The sequence below is a fragment of the Mytilus trossulus genome, chromosome 9, assembly GCF_036588685.1.
Source record: "Mytilus trossulus isolate FHL-02 chromosome 9, PNRI_Mtr1.1.1.hap1, whole genome shotgun sequence".
NCBI classification, from domain to species: Eukaryota; Metazoa; Mollusca; class Bivalvia; order Mytilida; family Mytilidae; genus Mytilus; species Mytilus trossulus.
The window spans coordinates 20,797,621-20,808,668 of NC_086381.1; the positions used below are offsets into that span (position 1 = coordinate 20,797,621).

At 31.1% G+C, this 11,048-nt stretch overlaps 1 protein-coding gene across 5 annotated transcripts in view; it reads right to left on the bottom strand.

Moving 5' to 3' along the window:
• LOC134685285 (trichohyalin-like) overlaps nt 1-10,361 on the bottom strand; it is a 53,843-nt gene extending 43,482 nt beyond the window's left edge. For 2 of the 5 annotated variants that reach the window (XM_063544895.1, XM_063544894.1), the window contains exons 1-2: nt 7,871-7,990; nt 3,664-3,723 (exon numbers count right to left, since the gene is read on the bottom strand). The gene's annotated coding sequence lies outside the window, so the exon portion shown is untranslated. Of the gene's footprint in view, nt 1-3,663; nt 3,730-7,870; nt 7,991-8,418; nt 8,472-10,255 lie in introns of those variants that run through there. The other 3 variants (XM_063544902.1, XM_063544900.1, XM_063544904.1) reach the window with 2 other exon arrangements.
• Between the last annotated feature and the right edge of the window lie 687 nt (nt 10,362-11,048).

An 11,048-nucleotide genomic window follows, 5' to 3' on the forward strand; every position in this document is an offset into this window, starting at 1 on the left:
TAGATGTTTTATCATCTTAGCTTCAAGGTTAGCAATACTGTAGTCCTTTTACAAACACCAAAACTGACTTATATGTAGATTTCAGATTACAAAAAAAGTGGAGGTTATAGACCTTAATTTTCTTATATAAATATTATTGAAATGTTGAAATGTAGGTCACATGTACCCATTTTTTATCCAAGCTTTGTTAAGTTACTTAAAAAAGATTTTGTATCATGATTTTTCCTAACAAGAATCAAATTCCTGAAAGAAACACCTTCTTAGAAAACTAAACATTGACCAATGAACCATGAAAATAAGGTCAGAGTCAGATGAACCATGCCAGGCAGATATGTACAGCTTACAATCCTTCCATACATCAAATATAGTTGACCTATTGCTTGTTATTTAAGAAAAACAGGCCAAACAACATAAACTTAACACTGAGCAATGAACTGTAAAAATAAGGTCAAGGTCAAATAATATTGATATTGAATAAAATTCTACTATGTTGAAAAAAGATAGGTATGAAATAGCAGTAAAGAATATTTATCAAATATTCTAGAACTGTAAATTTGTCCTCAATATGACATTCATACATGACCCATAACTTAATAAATGGAAAATATTTCTGATCATAAAAATGGCACTGCTCAAACGTTGCAATTTTAAAAAGGGACATATCTATAGAAAGGTAAGTGACTCACTGCCAAAATTCGAACTCTGGTCTGCTAGTTTTGTTTTTTAGCATTGTGTATGAGTTTCATAATATTCGGGTGAGTAAAACTTAAGTTAGAGTACAGAAAAGACTAGATGTGTCAAAGCGACATGAATGGCCCCCTTCTCAAAAAGTTGAAAAATCGGCAATTTTAATAACACATGTGGACACAAACATGATGGTAGTCTCACATATCAAAAAAAAGTTCTAAATCTTGAGGCGTATAGAAAAATGTCCATATAACTGTAATTTTCAACAATTTTTCAAAGTCCAAAGCCAAAAATTATAGCAAAATTTAGCCAAGCAGAACAAAAGTTAAACTTGATCTGTAACCCATCATGGTTAACTCACATGCCAAAAAATCATCGCAATATCTGAAAGCGTTAAGAAAAAAAGTCTGGTATAACTGTGATTTTCAACAATTTATCAAAGTCCATAGCCTGTATTTAGGCAAAAATTAGCCAGGCGGAACAAAATTTAACCTTAATCTGTATAACTCATCTTGGTTAACTCACATACCAAAAATCATCCTAATATCTGAAAGCATTTAGAAAAAAGTCCATATAACTGTGATTTTCAACAATTTATCAAAGTCCATAGCCTGTAATTTAGGCAAATATTAGCCAGGCGGAACAAAACTTAATTTGATCTGTATAACTCATCTTGGTTAACTCACATACCAAAAAATCAGCTAAATATCTGAAGGCGTTTAGAAAAACTCTGTATAATGGTTTGTTGCGGAAGAACGGATCATGACGGACAAGGGTAAAACTATATGGCACCGACAACTTCGTTGCTGGCCCATACAAATAGAGCAGATTGAAGGCCAGTCAAAGGTATTTAGTAACTAGGTCAGCGGTCAGAAAACCATACTCAGTACAGAGTACAAAACTTGTGATGGAACACCAAATCAGGATTTTGATAGGTGGATTTTGTAGTCCCAGTACAATAATTGTATCAAAAATTGACTGCATGGTTAACTAATCAGACCAATGACCAATTTTTACAATTAACCATCAGAATTATAGTATGACTGAAGAATGTATGCCTTAAAATGACAGCAATCCCAGGACATCAACACAGCAATGTACTATTATAAAAGCCTTTAGTTATACTATCTTTACACAATATCATGTATATGATCTGAAAATAATGTGGTTATTTCTAAAAAATTGTGACAGAATCTTGCCAACATCTGATTATAGTTAACACAGAATGCAGTCGAATATGCCATGTACTTGATGCTTCTCCTTAGAATGTTATATAATTATTATTCTTAGATAACTACTACGCTATAGACATATCTTTTAGTACCAGAGATGAGTTTTGTCACGTTTCATGATTATGTAAGGGAGATAACTTAATATTTTCTGAGTAGTATCAGTAAGCATCTGGTACTTATGACAGAGGTTATAACATTCTATGCAGACCCTAATTTTAATATTTATTTCTGCTTTATACTATGTAAATAGCATTTGCATAAAAAGACTGAAAATTGTATATAAACTATTTCCCATTATTAACTAAAGCTAATGATGAAAAAAACAATATATATTGAAAATAAGAACCAATTTTTCAAAAAATTAAGAAAATGTGGAATAAGTATTAATAAGACAACTCTTCACAGGGGACAAAATGACATACACATTAGCAGCTTTGGGTCACCTTACAGCCTTCAACAATAGGAGTTGGACTTTAACCTATTGATTTTTCTCCAACTGCCAGATTTGCTATTTTTGTTATAGCTTTTCAGATGAAAGTAAAAAAACTATAAAACATGCTGAAATTGATATTTCAGGAGCAATATTTTAAATAGGTTGTCCATTATTTCTGAGACTTTCATAGGAGGTAGACCTTCATCTGTTAATCATTTTTCACAGGTCAGTTTTGGTCTATCTAGAAAACTGTATTTTACTCATATTTTTTTTATTTTTAGTGATTTTTGATGTTTGATGATGGACCAAATCCATGGATATATGTTTGAAACTTATTTAAATTTTCTGTATATGCCAGTCCCCAGTCAGTGGTTGTCATTTGCTGCTCTATACCATATTTGTTTTATTTCATTATTTTATAAATTATTCAGGCAATTATAATTTTTCGTTTGAAGTGTTTTACATTTGTCATTTTGGGGCCTTTTATAGCTGACTATCCTGTATTGTCTTTAGTTATTGTTGAAGGCCGTACAATGAAAAATATGTGTTAACTATGGTGTTTTTATGCCCCACCTACGATAGTAGAGGGGCATTATGTTTTCTGGTCTGTGTGTCCATTCGTCTGTCCGTCTGTCCATCTGTTTGTTCGTCCGTTCGTTTGTCCGTCTGTCCCGCTTCAGGTTAAAGTTTTTGGTCAAGGTAGTTTTTGATGAAGTTGAAGTCCAATCAACTTGAAACTTAGTACATATGTTCCTTATGATATGATCTTTCTAGTTTTAAAGACAAATTAAAATTTTGACCCCAATTTCACAGTTTTCTGAACATAGAAAATGAAAGTGCAAGTTTTAGGTTAAACTTTTTGGTCAAGGTAGTTTTTGATGAAGTTGAAGTCCAATCAACTTGAAACTTAGTACACATGTTCCCTATGATATAATCTTTCTAATTTTAATGCCTATCTATATTTTTTACCCATTTTCACGGTCTATTGAACATGGAAAATGATAGTGCGAGTGGGGCATCCGTGTACTTTGGACACATTCTTGTTTGGTCTATTTTGAAGAGTTGTTTCATTGGCAATCATACAACATCTTTTTTATTTTATATTATCCTTAAGAAAAATTCTCTCAGCAGGTAAAGTTTGGGAATTTTTTGGACAAGTAATTGTTTCAGGGGAGAAGATATCAAAAAAAATATAACAAGGATAGATGGATGAATTGACTATGGAAATGTATGCCAAATGATGGCATAAATCTCACCATCTTTATATCGATAATATCATATTTCTTTACCTTACACAGGTTAAGTACATACCTCCTTAAGATGCACTAGCTACCAACACCCTTCAATTGTGTGGCCCTTGTTCTCAGGTGTCTGCAATTATAAAAATGTCATTAAAAATTACACATTTCAACAAAAATTAGGTTCATATTCAACACAATCATACAGAATTGTGATGTAATATAATTTCTGAATAAAATAACATCAACTTACGAAATTGAAGTAAAAGATTCTGTTAAATCTGATAGTTTCTATAAAACTACTGTATAATCACCTGATAAAAGTCTGAATGTGAAGGTGTAACTATTACATACTAATTATTTGTTATCACAGTCCATCAAAGTTAATAATGAACTCAGACATTCAGATGTAATTCAGGATTTCTCACATATTTGTACCGATAGTACTTATAATGGCCTGGATTTGGTCCAGATTTTAAAAAGTATACAAAAATTATAGAGATTTATTAAATATATGTTTTATCTACATGCCAGTTTTCTTACTGCATTCTTTGATGATCTATTTATCATATTACAGAGAATAATTTCAAACATAAATACTCTAAGTCATTTCTGTAGGTTTTGCTCACAGAATTTGAAATTGTTTTTTATAATTTGATTGAGCATACTTCAAGAGTAATGCATTGTTTTAAAAGTTCAATTATATCTTTTTTGAAAAATTCCACCAAGATTTTAAGCCAAATTACTTATTCGTAGATTTTGTCTTGCTGGCAATTTTTGTTATTTAAAAGTGTCTATCTTCATATTTAACAGTCTTGATGTTGTACTGTTATACCACTGTCCCAGGTTAGGGGGAGGGTTGGGATCCCGCTAACATGTTTAACCCTGCCACATTATTTATGTATGTGCCTGTATACAAAAGAGCAAAAGTCAGGAGCCTGTAATTCAGTGGTTGTCGTTTGTTTATGTGTTACATATTTGTGTTTCGTTCACTGTTAGTTTTCTCGTTTGAATTGTTTTACATTGTCTTATCGGGGCCTTTTATAGCAGACTATGCGGTATGGGCTTTGCTCATTATTGAAGGCCTTACAGTGACCTATATTTGTTAATGTTTGTGTTATTTTGGTCTTTTGTTGATAGTTGTCTCATTGGCAATCATACCACATCTTCTTTTTTATATTGAGGATAATATAGGCAAAGGCACAAAAAATTTGTAAAATTCTTCATTCAAGAGCATCTCGTCCTGAATATGCATGAAATATTGGCCATTGGACGTTAAGCAAACAACAATCAATCATTCAAGAGCAAATGATTTTGGCACCAGACTAATTTATAGATCTTGTTTTGCTGATCATTTTGTCTTTTTAAAGTTTCAATCTATCTGTTTTAGTTTAATGTAAGATAAAAGATCATATTGGAAAACAAGGGGAAAATTGTTATCAAAGGTCAATAACTCCTATAGATAAGAATCTGTTTGATGGTTTTGAGGTAAATGAACAGTATATTAATCTCAACATCTGAACATTTTAACCTGTCAAGACAATAGACATTCTCGTCAGGACACAAAAAACAACACCTTCAGGAGACTTATTGGCCTGAGGGTCAAATAGTAGGTTTTATGTTGGCAAAAAACAGCATTTTTTTTCGAAGGGATATTCATCATTTTATCTTTTGGGGATGCAAGTTTAATTTTTTTTCTTGTATATATATAATTTTTATGAAACATAGAAATAATAAATTAAAAGTATATCATTTACAATGTTTTTTGGTTTATAATAATAACCAATAGCAATTAATTGCTATTATGAAGTTGGAATAAACTATTTTCAGATACACAAAATCTCTTTATCTATCCAATTTGGTGCAAAATCATATATAATGATTTGGACAAAAATATCATAATTACACCCTCAGAAATCTCAAGAGAGCATGAATAATGAAACAAATCACTCATTAACCAAGGTCTCAGACTAAGTCAACAGTGGCGATATTATCACACCTATTGTTTGTAATAATGATTAAATGCTATATTTAAACTGAGTGTAATTCTTTATCCTCCCCTGAAGCATCAGTAGAACATGACAGTAAAACATCAGATAATAAGTTATCACAGTGTTACATCACTACAAAAGGTTGTAAACACTCATAGAACATATAAGTATCATTAAATCTACTGTATTAATGAATTATTCATCAATGTTAAATACAAATGCAACAGATTTGATTCTTAAATATTTGTCTCATAATCTTGTAGCTATATGTTTTAATACCAAACAGGCCATATTTTTAAATGTTTATTTTGAGATACTTAACTGGTAATTATGGAAAACTTGACCATTATTGATCAGAAAACAAGTCACTTTAGCCGCATTTCAGATATTTCCTTCAGGACTTAAAAGTTTGACGGGATAATCAGTAATGTCCAGTACATTTTGTAATAGCAGACAAGTTTAAGTAAAGGTTTTGATAATTTGTTTTTCAATTTTTTTAATTCAGGACCTTGAAAGGCATAAGATTACCCAGTTAGATTTTTTGTTTATGCAGCCTTCTTCACTCTTTCCTATATCATGCCATACAATATAATAACTTAGATATAAAGTATGCCATTTCATTTAGGTTAATAAATGGGATAAATTAGAGCTGTCTGCATAACTATTAACCCCCATACATGTATTCAGTTGCCCTGTGAAATTCAATATTGATACTTAATGGTCGTCCCACTGTCTATATCACTCTGTTCAGCTCTTAATATTATTCCCTATCATGTCTTTGTGACGTCAAATAAGTTGACCCGTCCCTTAATAACTTTGACCCGGACATATCAGCGACTTAATTCATAATGTTTGAACCAATGTTAATAACTTTGACCCGAACTTATCAAGTCATCTTTTGTGTGCTGGTAAAACAAAGAAAACACTTCTGAAACACGCAAATATAGCCCGATAAATCTATTATCATATTATCTGCATATTGATATTGTAAAATATCAACATGCAGATAACCTGATAATCAGTACAATGACATTTTGAGATTTTTGGCTTTCAGGCATATCTTTTGTGGATAGTTGTCTAATTGGTAATCATACCACATCTTCTTTTTTATATATAATCGGGGATGAGGTCAAAGGTCAAAGTTCAAAGCCTCAAATGACTAGATGACATTAATTATCTTTCTATAATCCAACTTAAGTTTTACTGTATAAAACTCTAAGTCACACAAGGTAGACAAGATTTTACTATCTTAGGGGTAAAAGGTCAAGGTCAACTAGAGTGATCTGACTGGTTGATGACACACCCCACAAAGTTCATGGATTGTGAAACACATTAGTAGGTCATAGAGTATCAAGTTCATAGTAACAACTGATATAGGTCGCTGTCTCATGCGTCCAAACATATAAAAAAAAATAATGTGTTTAAATTTAATTTATTAATTCAAAAGACAAAATAGCATTTTAAAATATATGTGAATTTAATACAAAAAGTTACTGTGTACTTTGTGTACTTAACCATCCAATTAGACAAAAGGGCATGTTAAAATATGTGAATTTTATGCAAAAAGTTACTGTGTACTTTGTGTACTTGTTATACCTATTGAAACTTTGACAGAATATTACAACTGTATAATGGGAATACAGTATGCAAATTAATTAGTTATTCTAGACCAACCAATAAAAACATGACAATTACTAGTCTTTTATAACACCTAATTGTCAATTCTGTCTGACTTGTCAATACTTTTAAGAATGATCGATACAAAAAGTGTGCTTCATTAGGCCACAAAAACATTAAAAGCAATTATACAACATCTCCTTATTTTCATATTAAGCCAACCACTCTGGCTTTAAATAATTTGCTGTTTGGTGAGCTGCAGTTGTTAGTTTCTGTGTCCTTTTTTTTTTTTAGGGGGGGGGGGGGGAAGTACTTTCCCATTCAAATGCATTGATCTTTAAAATAAAAGGGGGATTCCAACCTGTGAATCCCCTCCCTCTCTGGTTCCACCAATGATATGAGAATACAAATTATAGCTGACTTTTAAAGTTTTCCTTTGAGTCCACTCCCTTAGGTGAATCTTTTTTTTTTGTAAAAGACTATATAAGCCAAGTATAGTTATTTAAGTGTTTACTGTCTTTTTGTAAGGATTTGGGTGTTTCTGATACACTTCTGAGGTTTTAAAAGAGTTATTTAGATGAAAATATAAAATTGCAATATCTTAGAATTATTTCAGTCCATTGTCAATGTTCTTTTAAAAAGGTTTCTATAAAATTGAAATAGCATTCTAACCTATAAATTCTACTGGTTATGTTTCCAGCTCCAAGTGGACTGTAAGTAGTTGCTGTGACTCAAACTTAGTGTTTGGCTAAGAGTCCAAGGTTTCAAGAGTCTAAAAGACCATTAACATATCTGGAATACAAAAAGAATTTTTTTAGAACTATCAAAAGAGTAAGTATAAGTTGAATTTGAAATCAAGAGTTTAGTTCATCTGATATTTATAAGAAGATGTCAGTGGTATTAGTTTTAACTCAAAACTTATATTGTACACATTTGGAATACTTTTTTTGAGTTGAAGCATAATTATTATTCTCATTCTTTAAATCACAAAGTTAAAACACAGATTTATAAAAATACATTACAAAACATATTGAAAACTAAATTACTTCACAATTTTTTACTGTATCTTTTTTATTACTTTTCCGACTAGAAATCACTAAATACCAGAGATTTTTGGTAAAGTTATTTTGGTAGACAGAAGTAAATTATAGTAACATATAACTATAACTGATGAATAATTCAGATTACCACACTGACAATGATTGTAAGTACATTCTTACCAACCTGGCAGGTTACATCAATAATTGGTTTTCAATCAAGTCTCAAGCATTATCTAAAATATAAGTTCAATGATCAGAAGTAACTGAGGTTAAACTAGTGCAGAAAAGTTCCATCATCAACTTTGTTGTCGAAATTAGGGGAAAAGTATGTGGGAGAGATGTACTGTGGAGTTATCATTATAAAATTCATGGATTTTGGATTACTTGTCAAAACATCAAACGAAGTACAATTTTTTTTCTAAATGAACAAAATTTTGAAACCACAAAATGCAATAAAGTCAGCTTTCCTTATTCACTATAAACCCTACTTCACATAACATGTACTTGTGGTTTTCTGTCATACATGTGCAGGACTATGATATTAAAAATATAGGTACAATTTGTCTTCAAGGTGTTGGGGGCCTCGGTGGCCAAGTGGTCTAATGAGTTACTACTATCACTTGCCAGTTAACACTGAGGTTGTGAGTACAACCCCTCCCACTCCCCCCTCCTCATGCGGGTGCACTCAACTCTAATCTTAATTGACTAGAATTATCAATTTTCCTATCAAAAGTTTTCTCTGGGCACTCTGGCTTCCTCCACCAATAAAAACTGGCTGCCTCAAAATAGCCTAAATATGGTGCTAAAAAGTGGCATTAAAACAGGAAAAATCAAAATCAAATCTTCAAGGTGGTTTTCGAAAATAAAATAAATGACTGTTGAGGCCTTCTTATCATACTGTCATTAAGTAGCCATAAGTATTTATCATTTCAATAAGCTAACACATCATTTCTTAGACTACTTCAATTTACCAAGGAGGTTATATAACCTCCTTGAATTTACTAACAAGGATGAAAGCAAGCAAGTCTGTATGTTTATAACTATATAGAGAATATTGCATAAAATTGGACTCTGAGACCAATTGCTTAACCTCTAAATCTAGTACTGTGAATTGTTGATTATTTGTTAGATACCAATTTTTGTGGCTTTTGTGGGTACATATGAACCATGAAGTTAAATGTTCAACAAATAATTTTTTTTCTATAGGCTGATATGTAGACTTCGGCAAAACCAAGAAATTAAATATCCAAGATTATGCAAGATTATGCGACGTCATCAAAACGTCATCTTTTTAAAATTAGCAAATACAATATGTTTCATGTATCAATTTCTTAAAAAAAGAAGAGTAAGCATGGACAAATATCCAATTGTTCAAAATATTTGAAAAAAAATAAACAAAAGCTCTGTTATTCGACTTTTTACGATGCAAATTTGATCATAGATGCAATTTGGGTACCCCTCATTACAGAATCATTGATGGTTTGGAGGTTAGTTCAGACCAATTTTTCTATGATTCCATATGAATTGAAAATCAAATTGGTGTACCTATACAATAAAGAAGGATACGGCTACCGTCACGTTAAGTTCAAGATGACACTCTCTCCTACCCCCTCCTTATACCTATGATTTGTCTTTATGGTTAACCAATCTAATAACTATTTACAAACTATAAAAAGAACTAAATGTGTCTTTCAATGAAATGAAATATACAAACATATCAATATAAGATGTGGTTTGATTACCAATGAGACAACTATCCACTAGAGACGAAATGACGTGTAAGCAATTATACAACATATGCATGTACAGGGTCGATATGTATCAAAATTTCCCATGTTGTAGTAGTTAGTGCCATTACATGGTGGTGTAAACATTTGAAAAGGTTTAATGCAAAAATATGTTTCGATAAGCAAATAAATTATTAGTGAAATAATTAAAATTTATGCATATGGTACAAAAAATATAATCTTTATTTTTGTGATTTTTGAAAATCTTAAGCAAAAAAAAAATTACATACCTGTGAATTATCACACAATATAAAGTTCCCAAAGGTGTGTATGAATGACAGGCACTACAATTAGGTTAAAAAGTGATTTTTACTAAAAGACAATTACACCTGTAACACTTCAGTGTACAGGTATTTAACGTTAGGCCAAGGTAAAGGTAAAATTTGTTATGTAATTGGTACATGTACTTGTTTAACATAACTGTAAAGTTTGGAAACAAACTTATGTAAATAAAAATAAAAGGTTATGTCATTAATACATTAAGAATGTAAGAAACGGTATACATCCTGTATTTTTTCGGTGTGCTTTAAGTTTAAAGACTAGGGCTTCCTGTTGGGCAGCGACTTTCTTTTAGATGAAAGGTTAAAAGTATTTAAATGATCCATACAGTAAAAAGAAGAGAAAAGAGAAAAAAAACCAAGAGGCTTACTTGTGCTTGAAGCTCTCCACTAATCTAGGAAGCCCCTTAAATAATGTAATATAAAATATTCAAAATTTTCTCCAATTTGTAAAATAAATCTTAAAAATATATCATAAATAAAAGCTGGACTAATACATCAATCTTTTAGACTCAGATTAGATTATTTTGGCAGTAAACCTTTTCTAAAATCAGACCCATGACACTAATCACAACAACATTGGAATTTATAATAGATCTTGGAACTTTTCATCCACATACTGAGACCTAATAATCCTACAATTATATATCTGCTGTCAGGCAACTATTTTAAATTCTTGTTGACTCTATCTCTTTGAAAGGTCATTACTGTCAATTTCAAAAATATATTGATGTATTTATTACTA